The sequence below is a fragment of the Oncorhynchus keta genome, chromosome 19, assembly GCF_023373465.1.
Source record: "Oncorhynchus keta strain PuntledgeMale-10-30-2019 chromosome 19, Oket_V2, whole genome shotgun sequence".
Classification (NCBI taxonomy): domain Eukaryota; kingdom Metazoa; phylum Chordata; class Actinopteri; order Salmoniformes; family Salmonidae; genus Oncorhynchus; species Oncorhynchus keta.
Window position 1 is genome coordinate 86,398,322 of NC_068439.1, and position 15,051 is coordinate 86,413,372.

Here is a 15,051-nt window from a genome sequence, read left to right on the forward strand (position 1 = left end):
GGTTCCTCTCTAGGTTTCTTCCTAGGTTTTGGCCTTTCTAGGAGTTTTTCCTAGCCACCGTGCTTTTACACCTGCATTGTTTGCTGTTTGGGGTTTTAGGCTGGGTTTCTGTACAGCACTTTGAGATATCAGCTGATGTACGAAGGGCTATATAAATAAATTTGATTTGATTTGATTTGATTTGATCCAGACAGCTCCCTTCCCCAGGTATATGGGGGAGAGGGTCAGAGAGGGCTGAGGCTGACCCAGGGAGGGTGCCCGACCCCGCTCACAGCAACCAGAGGGCATCTCTACATCCACCCAGCTCCCTTCCCCAGGGATATGGGGGAGAGGGTCAGAGAGGGCTGAGGCTGACCCAGGGAGGGGTGCCCGACCCCCGCTCACAGCAACCAGGGGGCATCTCTACATCCACCCAGCTCCCTTCCCCAGGGATATGGGGGAGAGGGTCAGAGAGGGCTGAGGCTGACCCAGGGAGGTTGCCCAACCCCCACCAGCGACCACCAGAGGGCATCTCTACATCCACCGAGCTCCCTGTACTGGTGAGATGAGAGGGCCAGGGAGTGACCCCAGGGAAAGGGGGAGAGGGCCAGGGAGTGACCCCAGGGAAAGGGGGAGAGGGCCAGAGAGTGTCCCCAGGGAAAGGGGGAGAGGGCCAGAGAGTGACCCCAGGGAAAGGGAGGAGAGGGCCAGAGAGTGACCCCAGGGAAAGGGGGAGAGGGCCAGAGAGTGACCCCAGGGAAAGGGGGAGAGGGCCAGGGAGTGACCCCAGGAAAGGGGGAGACGGCCAGGGAGTGACCCCAGGGAAGGGGGAGAGGGCCAGAGAGTGACCCCAGGGAAAGGGGGAGAGGGCCAGGGAGTGACCCCAGGGAAAGGGGGAGAGGGCCAGAGTGACCCGGGGAAAGGGGGAGAGGGCCAGAGAGTGACCCCAGGGAAAGGGGGGAGAGGGCCAGGGAGTGACCCCAGGGGAAAGGGGAGAGGGCCAGGGAGTGACCTCAGGGAAAGGGGGAGAGGGCCAGAGAGTGACCCTAGGGAAAGGGGGGAGAGGGCCAGAGAGTGACCACAGGGAAAGGGGGAGAGGGCCAGGGAGTGACCCCAGGGAAAGGGGGAGAGGGCCAGAGAGTGTCCCCAGGGAAAGGGGGAGAGGGCCAGGGAGTGACCCCAGGGAAAGGGGGAGAGGGCCAGGGAGGTCTGCCCGACCTTTGCCTGCACCATTCCATCCAGCCAGAGATCCTAAAAGGGTGATAGATCCCCAACCTCCACAGGGGACCATTCGGAATGCTACCGTTGTACCTGTACTACGTAGAGCCATGAACCCTATTTGTTTTCAACGTAGAATCCACACATTAGGCTGACAAATGATTGATTTGTGTGTGTGTGTGTGTGTGTGTGTGTGTGTGTGTGGGATGGAGCTGGTTGCTGGCCATATTGGATAATGTGTACGTTATTATTAAAACAGTAATAGCTAGGCTTCATTGTTTAGACTGTTCCTAACTTTATGTAACATTTGGTGCACTCATTATGAAGATGATGGATTTCCCTGTACTGTTTTGCTGGACATAATCAATTCCTATGTGATTTCATATTGCACTGTACTGGGAATGTCTTAATGTTAACGTGCATATCATCTGTGAATGATTCTACAACATTTCAATTAGTTTCTATTGTAATAAATAGTATTTGAAAATGGCTACAAAACTATGGAATTCCAGAGAGCATTTTTGGCAGCAGGTAGCCTAGTTGTTAGAGTGGAGGGGTGGCAGGTAGCCTAGTTGTTAGAGTGTAGAGGCAGCAGGTAGCCTAGTTGTTAGAGTGTAGAGGCAGCAGGTAGCCTAGTTGTTAGAGTGTAGAGGCAGCAAGTAGCCTAGTTGTTAGAGTGGAGGGGTGGCAGGTAGCCTAGTTGTTAGAGTGTAGAGGCAGCAGGTAGCCTAGTTGTTAGAGTGTAGAGGCAGCAAGTAGCCTAGTTGTTAGAGTGGAGGGGTGGCAGGTAGCCTAGTTGTTAGAGTGTAGAGGCAGCAGGTAGCCTAGTTGTTAGAGTGTAGAGGCAGCAGGTAGCCTAGTTGTTAGAGTGTAGAGGCAGCAAGTAGCCTAGTTGTTAGAGTGGAGGGGTGGCAGGTAGCCTAGTTGTTAGAGTGTAGAGGCAGCAGGTAGCCTAGTTGTTAGAGTGTAGAGGCAGCAAGTAGCCTAGTTGTTAGAGTGGAGGGTGGCAGGTAGCCTAGTTGTTAGAGTGTAGAGGCAGCAGGTAGCCTAGTTGTTAGAGTGTAGAGGCAGCAGGTAGCCTAGTTGTTAGAGTGTAGAGGCAGCAAGTAGCCTAGTTGTTAGAGTGGAGGGGTGGCAGGTAGCCTAGTTGTTAGAGTGTAGAGGCAGCAGGTAGCCTAGTTGTTAGAGTGGAGGGGTGGCAGGTAGCCTAGTGGTTAGAGTGGAGGGACGGCAGGTAGCCTAGTTGTTAGAGTGGAGGGGCGGCAGGTAGCCTAGTGGTTAGAGTGGAGGGGTAGCAGGTAGCCTATTGGTTAAAATGGAGGGGTGGCAGGTAGCCTAGTTGTTAGAGTGTAGAGGCAGCAGGTAGCCTAGTTGTTAGAGTGGAGGGGTGGCAGGTAGCCTAGTGGTTAGAGTGGAGGGACGGCAGGTAGCCTAGTTGTTAGAGTGGAGGGGCGGCAGGTAGCCTAGTTGTTAGAGTGGAGGGGTGGCAGGTAGCCTAGTTGTTAGAGTGTAGAGGCAGCAGGTAGCCTAGTTGTTAGAGTGGAGGGGTGGCAGGTAGCCTAGTGGTTAGAGTGTAGAGGCAGCAGGTAGCCTAGTTGTTAGAGTGGAGGGGCGGCAGGTAGCCTAGTGGTTAGAGTGGAGGGGCAGCAGGTAGCCTAGTGGTTAGAGTGTAGAGGTGGCAGGTAGTCTAGTGGTTAGAGTGGAGGGGTAGCAGGTAGCCTATTGGTTAAAATGGAGGGGTGGCAGGTAGCCTAGTTGTTAGAGTGGAGGGACGGCAGGTAGCCTAGTTGTTAGAGTGGAGGGACGGCAGGTAGCCTAGTTGTTAGAGTGGAGGGACGGCAGGTAGCCTAGTTGTTAGAGTGGAGGGGTGGCAGGTAGCCTAGTTGTTCGAGTGGAGGGACGGCAGGTAGCCTAGTGGTTAGAGTGTAGAGGTGGCAGGTAGCCTAGTTGTTAAAATGGAGGGGTGGCAGGTAGCCTAGTTGTTAGAGTGGAGGGGCGGCAGGTAGCCTAGTTGTTAGAGTGGAGGGGCGGCAGGTAGCCTAGTTGTTAGAGTGGAGGGGCGGCAGGTAGCCTAGTTGTTAGAGTGGAGGGGCGGCAGGTAGCCTAGTTGTTAGAGTGGAGGGGCGGCAGGTAGCCTAGTTGTTAGAGTGGAGGGGCGGCAGGTAGCCTAGTTGTTAGAGTGGAGAGGTGGCAGGTAGCCTAGTGGCTAGAGTGGAGGGGTAGCAGGTAGCCTATTGGTTAAAATGGAGGGGTGGCAGGTAGCCTAGTTGTTAGAGTGGAGGGACGGCAGGTAGCCTAGTTGTTAGAGTGTAGAGGCGGCAGGTAGCCTAGTGGTTAGAGTGTAGAGGAGGCAGGTAGCCTAGTGGTTAGTGTGTAGAGGTGGCAGGTAGCCTAGTGGTTAGAGTGTAGAGGCGGCAGGTAGCCTAGTGGTTAGAGTGTAGAGGAGGCAGGTAGCCTAGTGGTTAGAGCGTAGGGGCGGTAGGTAACCTAGTGGTTAGTGTGTAGAGGAGGCAGGTAGTCTAGTGGTTAGAGTGTAGGACTAGCAACCGGAAGGTTGCAAGTTCAAACCCCCTGAGCTGACAAGGTACAAATCTGTCGTTCTGTCCCTGAACAAGGCAGTTAACCCACTGTTCCTAGGCCGTCATTTAAAATAATTATTTGTTCTTAAACTGACTTGCCTAGTTAAAATGATGGTAATATATATTTCTACCATTATTCTGGTAATATTTAGTTAAATAACACATCTCTGAGCAATCTTTTGGCATTTTCCTCACAGTAACAAACATGTTCAGTTGGTCTTATCATGTTCAGTTGGTCTTATCATGTTCAGTTGGTCTTATCATGTTAATTTGGTCTTATTATGTTAATTTGGTCTTATTATGTTCATTTGGTCTTATCATGTTCATTTGGTCTTATTATGTTCATTTGGTCTTATCATGTTCATTTGGTCTTATCATGTTCATTTGGTCTTATTATGTTCATTTGGTCTTATCATGTTCATTTGGTCTTATCATGTTCATTTGGTCTTATTATGTTCATTTGGTCTTATCATGTTCAGTTGGTCTTATCATGTTCATTTGGTCTTATTATGTTCATTTGGTCTTATCATGTTCATTTGGTCTTATCATGTTCATTTGGTCTTATCATGTTCATTTGGTCTTATCATGTTCATTTGGTCTTATTATGTTCATTTGGTCTTATTATGTTCATTTGGTCTTATTATGTTCATTTGGTCTTATTATGTTCAGTTGGTCTTATCATGTTCATTTGGTCTTATTATGTTCATTTGGTCTTATTATGTTCAGTTGGTCTTATCATGTTCATTTGGTCTTATCATGTTCAGTTGGTCTTATTATGTTCATTTGGTCTTATTATGTTCAGTTGGTCTTATCATGTTCATTTGGTCTTATTATGTTCATTTGGTCTTATCATGTTCATTTGGTCTTATCATGTTCATTTGGTCTTATTATGTTCATTTGGTCTTATCATGTTCAGTTGGTCTTATCATGTTCATTTGGTCTTATTATGTTCATTTGGTCTTATTATGTTCATTTGGTCTTATCATGTTCATTTGGTCTTATCATGTTCATTTGGTCTTATCATGTTCATTTGGTCTTATCATGTTCATTTGGTCTTATCATGTTCATTTGGTCTTATCATGTTCATTTGGTCTTATCATGTTCAGTTGGTCTTATCATGTTCATTTGGTCTTATTATGTTCATTTGGTCTTATCATGTTCATTTGGTCTTATCATGTTCATTTGGTCTTATTATGTTCATTTGGTCTTATCATGTTCATTTGGTCTTATCATGTTCATTTGGTCTTATCATGTTCATTTGGTCTTATCATGTTCAGTTGGTCTTATCATGTTCAGTTGGTCTTATCTATAAGGCATTGAATAATTAATTCAGTTCTCCACGTTGAAAAGCATAAATCAATGACCACTCTATTGTGTTGCGTTCATTCATATGCAGTGTAGTTATCATCGAGGGAATCATGAGATAAACGAAGCATTATTTAAATATAACCCAAATTTAACCCTTTACGAAAATCATTCCGCTACTTTGCCAAAGTTGGAAAATTGTGTGTGAAATGTGTCCCTCCAGCCCATGGGACTAATTTGGGATGCCTAGCGTCTCCAATCACTGTGTTATCAATCATTTGTCTCTTAGTGTGTTATTATGCACAATTTGTTATTATGTTAATTCAGAATGTATTTCGTTTTTGTAAAATGTGAGCAAATAAATTCTGCTGTCATTGATATCAGAAGTGTCCTACAGATTGTTGCTGAGGGTCAAACGGAATGACTGACAAGTAGCACTGCATTGACTAGTAGAACAACACTGACTAGTAGAACAACACTGACTAGTAGCACTGCATTGACTAGTAGAACAACACTGACTAGTAGCACTGACTAGTAGAACAACACTGACTAGTAGAACAACACTGACTAGTAGCACTGACTAGTAGCACTGACTAGTAGCACTGACTAGTAGCACTGACTAGTAGAACTACACTGACTAGTAGCACTGACTAGTAGCACTACACTGACTAGTAGAACTACACTTACTAGTAGCACTGACTAGTAGCACTACACTGACTAGTAGAACTACACTGACTAGTAGCACTGACTAGTAGCACTGACTAGTAGAACTACACTGACTAGTAGCACTGACTAGTAGCACTACACTGACTAGTAGAACTACACTGACTAGTAGCACTGACTAGTAGCACTACACTGACTAGTAGCACTGACTAGTAGCACTACACTGACTAGTAGAACAACACTGACTAGTAGCACTGACTAGTAGCACTGACTAGTAGAACTACACTGACTAGTAGCACTGACTAGTAGCACTACACTGACTAGTAGAACTACACTGACTAGTAGCACTGACTAGTAGCACTGACTAGTAGAACTACACTGACTAGTAGCACTGACTAGTAGCACTGACTAGTAGAACTACACTGACTAGTAGAACTACACTGACTAGTAGAACTACACTGACTAGTAGCACTGACTAGTAGCACTACACTGACTAGTAGAACTACACTGACTAGTAGCACTGACTAGTAGCACTACACTGACTAGTAGAACTACACTGACTAGTAGAACTACACTGACTAGTAGCACTGACTAGTAGAACTACACTGACTAGTAGCACTGACTAGTAGCACTACACTGACTAGTAGAACTACACTGACTAGTAGAACTACACTGACTAGTAGCACTGACTAGTAGCACTGACTAGTAGCACTACACTGACTAGTAGAACTACACTTACTAGTAGCACTGACTAGTAGAACTACACTGACTAGTAGAACTACACTGACTAGTAGAACTACACTTACTAGTAGCACTGACTAGTAGCACTACACTGACTAGTAGAACTACACTGACTAGTAGAACTACACTGACTAGTAGCACTGACTAGTAGCACTGACTAGTAGCACTACACTGACTAGTAGAACTACACTTACTAGTAGCACTGACTAGTAGCACTACACTGACTAGTAGCACTACACTGACTAGTAGAACTACACTTACTAGTAGCACTGACTAGTAGAACTACACTGACTAGTAGAACTACACTGAGTAGTAGCACCAACAAGTTTTCCTCTGAAGTAATACTTTTTGTCCATGTGAAAACAAATCCCCCCTTCGTTTATTCATTATTTTATTGAAACAATATGCTCCCCCAGCCGTTGTTTTGAATGGTGATTTCCTATTTTCTTTGTAATGACACTATATACTTCCGCTAGATGGCGATGTTTTCACTAAACTTCCTGCTTTTCCAAAACCCCAGTCTTTTTGATTATTTGATGAATATAGGAATAATCGCTACCCTTTCCAAGACACAAATATTGTTTTTGCAAAGGAATTACACTGTTGAGGAGGCTGCAGTGGAGGAAGGACCTGGGTTATTCCACATGGGGGCATAGTGGAGGAAGGACCTGGGTTATTCCACATGGGGGCATAGTGGAGGAAGGACCTGGGTTATTCCACATGGGGGCATAGTGGAGGAAGGACCTGGGTTATTCCACATGGGGGCATAGTGGAGGAAGGACCTGGGTTATTCCACATGGGGGCATAGTGGAGGAAGGACCTGGGTTATTCCACATGGGGGCATAGTGGAGGAAGGACCTGGGTTATTCCACATGGGGGCATAGTGGAGGAAGGACCTGGGTTATTCCACATGGGGGCATAGTGGAGGAAGGACCTGGGTTATTCCACATGGGGGCATAGTGGAGGAAGGACCTGGGTTATTCCACATGGGGGCATAGTGGAGGAAGGACCTGGGTTATTCTGGAACAGAGTAATACATCAAGTCAACCTTTACTTATACAGCATATTACTTACTTATACAGCATATTACTTACTTATACAGCATATTACTTACTTATACAGCATATTACTTTCTTATACAGCATATTACTTACTTATACAGCATATTACTTACTTATACAGCATATTACTTACTTATACAGCATATTTTCAGACATTAATGCAACAACACAATACGCTTCACAGGGGAAAAACTATGAAAATAAAAACAGAAATATTTACTACACAAGAAACACAAGACGAAACAAAAAGAAAAACAATTTAAAACTGAAAGACTAATAAAGCACTCTGATAGAAAGCAAAGCTAAAAATATGTATTTTAAGATCTGTTTTAGATATATGTCCACAGTTTCAGCCCCCCGCTCAGGGTATTCAAGAGGTGGGAGCATAGTAACTAAAGGCTGGGGACATAGTAACTAAAGGCTGGGGACATAGTAACTAAAGGCTGGGGACATAGTAACTAAAGGCTGGGGGCATAGTAACTAAAGGCTGGGGACATAGTAACTAAAGGCTGGGGACATAGTAACTAGAGGCTGGGGACATAGTAACTAAAGGCTGGGGACATAGTAACTAAAGGCTGGGGACATAGTAACTAGAGGCTGGGGACATAGTAACTAAAGGCTGGGGACATAGTAACTAGAGGCTGGGGACATAGTAACTAGAGGCTGGGGACATAGTAACTAGAGGCTGGGGACATAGTAACTAAAGGCTGGGGACATAGTAACTAGAGGCTGGGGACATAGTAACTAGAGGCTGGGGACATAGTAACTAAAGGCTGGGGACATAGTAACTAGAGGCTGGGGACATAGTAACTAAAGGCTGGGGACATAGTAACTAGAGGCTGGGGACATAGTAACTAAAGGCTGGGGACATAGTAACTAAAGGCTGGGGACATAGTAACTAGAGGCTGGGGACATAGTAACTAAAGGCTGGGGACATAGTAACTAGAGGCTGGGGACATAGTAACTAGAGGCTGGGGACATAGTAACTAAAGGCTGGGGGACATAGTAACTAAAGACTGGGGGCATAGTAACTAGAGGCTGGGGACATAGTAACTAAAGGCTGGGGGACATAGTAACTAAAGACTGGGGGACATAGTAACTAGAGGCTGGGGGCATAGTAACTAAAGGCTGGGGGCATAGTAACTAAAGGCTGGGAGCATGGTAACTAAAGGCTGGGGACATAGTAACTAGAGGCTGGGGGCATAGTAACTAGAGGCTGGGGACATAGTAACTAAAGGCTGGGGGACATAGTAACTAGAGGCTGGGGGCATAGTAACTAGAGGCTGGGGGCATAGTAACTAAAGGGTGGGGGCATAGTAACTAAACAGCCTGGTTGTAAATCACTCACAGCCTGGTTGTAAATCACTCACAGCCTGGTTGTAAATCACTCACAGCCTGGTTGTAAATCACTCACAGCCTGGTTGTAAATCACTCACAGCCTGGTTGTAAATCACTCACAGCCTGGTTGTAAATCACTCACAGCCTGGTTGTAAATCACTCACAGCCTGGTTGTAAATCACTCAAAGCCTGGTTGTAAATCACTCACAGCCTGGTTGTAAATCACTCACAGCCTGGTTGTAAATCACTCACAGCCTGGTTGTAAATCACTCACAGCCTGGTTGTAAATCACTCACAGCCTGGTTGTAAATCACTCACAGCCTGGTTGTAAATCACTCACAGCCTGGTTGTAAATCACTCAAAGCCTGGTTGTAAATCACTCACAGCCTGGTTGTAAATCACTCACAGCCTGGTTGTAAATCACTCACAGCCTGGTTGTAAATCACTCACAGCCTGGTTGTAATCTTGGAGTCCTTGAACATTTGGTTGTTTACAATTTATCAACCACTAGCCGAACATTCTGCTTCTCTGCTCGGAGCCTTTTGAATAATATAATAATAATAATAATAATATGGAAAGTGGGGTGCAGGGCACGTCGTCTCTCCACTGTTTCATGAGGAAATTGTTCATTAATAGGGTAGGGAGTGTTCTTCAGCTCTCTACCCTGTTGTAACAAGGCAATCTTCATTTGGTAGTGTGTTAGCATAGCTACGATTGAACAGGGCCTTCCTTCCCTTCTGCCACCGAAATGCTGAGCCCTTTGAAAGTCAATTGTAGCCACTTGTTCATCCGTCATCTTGAGATCACGTTTCATGAACACCAAGATTTTTTTCCATCCGTTGTCTGATAGTTTTCATTTTCATCCTCCTTTATTCACTGTCTAACGATATTATCCTTCATCCTTCTGCACTTTAAATCAAGTAATTCTGCTTTCATTGTTTTAATATCATACCGTGGCCACTCTGTAGTGTCTTTTAGGGGGTCCACGGCAGTTTTCAATATCTTATTTTCCGCTCGTATTTCTTCCATCATTTTATTACTGTAATCTATTCCTATTTTTTAAGGCCTCAACCTCCCCCAGCAGCCCAGGCAATATATCCAGCTTTTTAACTGCTCGCTCATGCTTTTAAGCAATGCTGTATCTTCTGGAGCATAGTTATAAAACCTCCCGATGTCACATTTTAGACAGAGGCTTCCGTTCAGTTTGGCTCTCAGAGCTCGAGGAAAGGTCTTCTCTTGTTTTCTTCCATGTATCTGATTATTTTTCGAGCAAATCAAAATGCTGATCAATATATAGTTCAAGGTTCTTTATTTTATCCAGAATGTTTGTTTCACAGTTTTCAGCTAATCCTCAATTTGATGATTCATTAATGGGACAAGCTGTACATACCACGCTACCACCTGCCACGTCATCAACCACCTAGAGGGCTTTCCCGATTGGGGTGAGGGTTAGAAAAAGACTGTGTTAGCCCACAGGGATGAGTTCAGGAAGCTAACACAAGTCTCCTGCAATGTTACTCATGAAAAGAGCACGGTTCAACAAACAACCTCGGTTACATTTCACCTTTGACCTCATACTCAGAGATCACAGCACCAATATAACTGAGTACCGGGTTCTAAATCAGTTAATATTTATAATGCTATTTCTGACTTCTGTTGACTACCCAATATAGCTGATATCTTTTTGGCTGCTTTGTTGTCTGAAAGCTGTACTCAGATTATTGCATGGTTTGCTTTTTCTGTAAAGTTTTTTTGAAATCTGACACAGCGATGGCATTGAGGAGAAGTGTATCTATATTTCCATGTCTAACAATTGTATTTTCATCGACATTTATAATGAGTATTTCTGTGAAATGATGTGGCTCTCTATAATATCACCAGATGTTTTTGGAACTAGTGAACATAACGCGTCAATGTTTCTTGAGATTGTTTTTCTATAAATATGCACTTTATCGAACAATACATATATGTATACTATGAGTGTCATCTGATGAAGATCATCAAAGGTTAGTGATTCATTTTATCTCTATTTGTGCTTTTTGTGACTCCCCTCTTTGCCTGGAAAAATGACTGAATTTTTCTGTGACTTGGAGGTGACCTAACATAATCGTTTGTGGTGCTTTCTCTGTAAAGCCTATTTGAAATCGGACACTTGGTGGGATTAACAACAAGATTACCTTTAAAATGGTAGAAAATACATGTATGTTTGAGGAGTTTTAATTATGAAATTTCTGTTGTTTGAATTTGGCGCCCTGCACTTTCACTGGCTGTCATATCAATCCAGTTAACGGGATTGCAGCCCTAAGGAGTTTTAAACACTGTTTCCCATACTTGTTCAATGAACCATAAACAATTAATGAACATGCACCTGTGGAACCATCGTTAAGACACTAACAGCTTACAGACGGTAGGCAATGAAGGTCACAGTTATGAAAACTGCCCAGGATTCCTACTCATCTGCGTGATTGTGCCTTAGGCATGCTGCAAGGAGGCATGAGGACTACAGATGAGGCCAGGGCAATACATTGCAATGTCCGTACTGTGAGACGCCTAAAACAGAGCTACAGGGAGACAGGACGGACAGCTGATCGTTCTCACAGTGGCAGACCACATGTAACAACACCTGCACAGGATCGGTACATCCGAACATCACACTTGCGGATTAGGTACAGGATGGCAACAACTACTGCCTGAGTTACATCAGGAACACACAATCCCTCCATCAGTGCTCAGACTGTCCACAATAGGCTGAGAGATGCTGGACTGAGGGCTTATAGGCCTGTTGTAAGGCAGGTCCTCACCAGACATCACCGGCAATAACGTCGCCTATGGGCACAAACCCACCGTCGCTGGACCAAACAGGACTGGCAAAAAGTGCTCTTCACTGACGAGTCGTGGTTTTGTCTCACCATGGGTGATGGTCGGATCGCGTTTTATCGTCGAAGGAATGAGCGTTACACCGAGGCCTGTATTCTGGAGCGGGATCGATTTGGAGGTGGAGGGTCCGTCATGGACTGGGGAGGTTTGTCACAGCATCATCGGACTGAGCTTGTTGTCGTTGCAGGCAATCTCAACGCTGTGCGTTGGGAAAACATCCTCCTCCCTCATGTGGTTCCCTTCCTGCAGGCTCATCCTGACATAACCCTTCAGCATGACAATGCCACCAGCCATACTGCTTGTTCTGTACATGATTTCCTGCAAGACAGGAATGTCAGTGTTCTGCCATGGCCAGTGAAGAGCCCGGATCTCAATCCCATTGAGCACGTCTGGGACCTGTTGGATCACAGGGCGAGGGTTAGGGCCATTCCCCAATTTCTGGTAGTCACATGTCTGTGGATCTTGTTCAGTTTATGTCTCAGTTGTTGAATCTTGTTATGGTCATACAAATATTTACACATGTTAAGTTTGCTGAAAATAAACGCAGTTGACAGTGAGAGGACGTTTATTTTTTTTGCTGAGTTTATAAGTATATGGATGAGCGATCGCTGAGCGGCATAGGAAAAGTGCAGTAGATGGTATAAAATGCAGTGATATGAGTAATGTAAGATATGTAAAGTAAGACATTATTAGCCTCTCTGAGTTAGTGGTGGCTGTTTAGCAGTCTGAAGGCCTTGAGATAGAAGCTGTTTAGCAGTCTGAAGGCCTTGAGATAGAAGCTGTTTAACAGTCTGAAGGCCTTGAGATAGAAGCTGTTGTTCAGTCTCTACGTCCCAGTTTTGATGCACCTGTGCTGACCTCACCTTCTGGATGATAGTTGTGTGAAAGGCAGTGGCTCGGGTGGTTGTTGTCCTTGATGATCTTTTTGTGTGTGTGATATCGGGTGCTCTAGGTGTCATGGAGGGCAGGTAGTTTGCCCCCGGTGATGCGTTGTGCAGACTGCACCACCTTCTGGAGATCCTTGCGGTTGAGGAGGGTGCAGTTTCCGTACCAGGCGGTGATACAGCCCGACAGGATGCTCTCAATTGTGCAACTGTAAAAGTTTGGCAGGGTTTTGGTTGACAAGCCACATTTCTTCAGCCTCCTGAGGTTGAAGAGGCGCTGTTGCGCCTTCTTCACCACACTGTCTGTGTGGGTGGACTATTTCAGTTGGTCTGTGATGTGTAGACCAAGGAACTTAAAACTTTCCACCTTCTCCACTGCTGTCCCTTCGATGTGGATAGGGGGGTGTTTCCTAATGCTCCCTCTGCTGTTTCCTAAAGCTCCCTCTGCTGTTTCCTAAAGCTCCCTCTGCTGTTTCCTAAAGCTCCCTCTGATGTTTCCTAAAGCTCCCTCTGATGTTTCCTAAAGCTCCCTCTGATGTTTCCTAAAGCTCCCTCTGATGTTTCCTAAAGCTCCCTCTGATGTTTCCTAAAGCTCCCTCTGATGTTTCCTAAAGCTCCCTCTGATGTTTCCTAAAGCTCCCTCTGATGTTTCCTAAAGCTCCCTCTGATGTTTCCTAAAGCTCCCTCTGATGTTTCCTAAAGCCCTCTGATGTTTCCTAAAGCTCCCTCTGATGTTTCCTAAAGCTCCCTCTGATGTTTCCTAAAGCTCCCTCTGATGTTTCCTAAAGCTCCCTCTGATGTTTCCTAAAGCTCCCTCTGATGTTTCCTAAAGCTCCCTCTGATGTTTCCTAAAGCTCCCTCTGATGTTTCCTAAAGCTCCCTCTGATGTTTCCTAAAGCTCACTCTGATGTTTCCTCCACGATCACCTCCTTTGTTTTGTTTGAACAAACTTCATAATTCATATCTTGTAGTAAAACTTATTATTATTATTATTATTATTATATAAAACTGAAATAAGCTTTCGATTTTAAGATAAGATTAAATAAAAAAAATAAAAGGTTTAACTTCTTTTACTTAAAAAAATATCCTTATCATATAAGCCTAGACATAGTTTCTCAAAGTCAGTCCTGAAAAGTGTGTGTGTAGGTGAAAATAAGTAAAAATGAAATAAAAAGGTTTGCTGTGTGCCTTCACTCTGTCTTCCTCCTCCCTGGGCCTGCTGTTTCAACACAGCACCAAGAACCTGTCTGTCTCCCTGCCTGCCTCCCTGTCTGACTCCCTGCCTGCCTGCCTGCCTCCCTGTCTGACTCCCTGCCTGCCTCCCTGTCTGACTCCCTGCCTGCCTGTCTATCTCCCTGCCTGCCTGCCTGCCTGCCTGCCTGTCTGCTGTCTGTCTGTCTGTCTGTCTGTCTGTCTGTCTGTCTGTCTGTCTGTCTGTCTATCTCCCTGCCTGCCTGCCTGTCTCCCTGTCTGTCTGTCTATCTCCCTGCCTGCCTGCCTGTCTCCCTGTCTGTCTGTCTATCTCCCTGCCTGCCTGCCTGTCTCCCTGTCTGTCTGTCTGTCTCCCTGCCTGTCTCCCTGCCTGTCTGCCTGCCTCCCTGTCTGACTCCCTGCCTGTCTGTCTATCTCCCTGCCTGTCTGCCTGTCTCCCTGTCTGTCTGTCTGTCTGTCTGCCTGTCTGTCTGCCTGCCTGTCTATCTCCCTGCCTCCCTGTCTCCCTGTCTCTCTGCCTGTCTCACCACTTTTATCCCACTCTTTAGCCTTTGTAGTGTGTGAAACTACACAATGTCTTGCAGGAACCTGCACAATGTTAAAACAATACATTATTTTGATACATTGTAAAAAATGTAGGATTTTCCCACACTCTACTCCAGCCAGGTGCAAATTAGGGGAGGGACACAACAAACAAATAACTTTGCATGTGTGGCTCCTTACCACAAACAATCAGTATGGCAAAAAAAATCTCTGCTCAGAGGGCCTTAGAATTTTGGGGGGCAGAGAGAGAAGCTAGGATGAGATTAATCCCCAGCAGCAACCAGCTCATCTGCAGGAAGAGAAATATGTATGTAAACATTTTTTAAAAACTTTTCAGTGACAGGGGGCAGTATTCGGACATTCGGATGAATGACATGCCCAAAGTAAACTACCTGTTAATCAGGCCCAGAAGCTAGGATATGCATATAATTGGTAGATTTGAAGAAAACACTCTGAAGTTTCTAAAACTGTTAAAATAATGTCTGTGAGTATAACATAACTGATATGGGAGGCGAAAACCTGAGAATGATCCATCCGGAATTGTATTTTTGTTGAGGTGACCACACATTGAAATGCCTGTCTATGGGGAAATCAAAGGAAATCCTCCCAGATTGCAGTTTCTATGGCTTCCACTAGATGTCAACAGTCTTT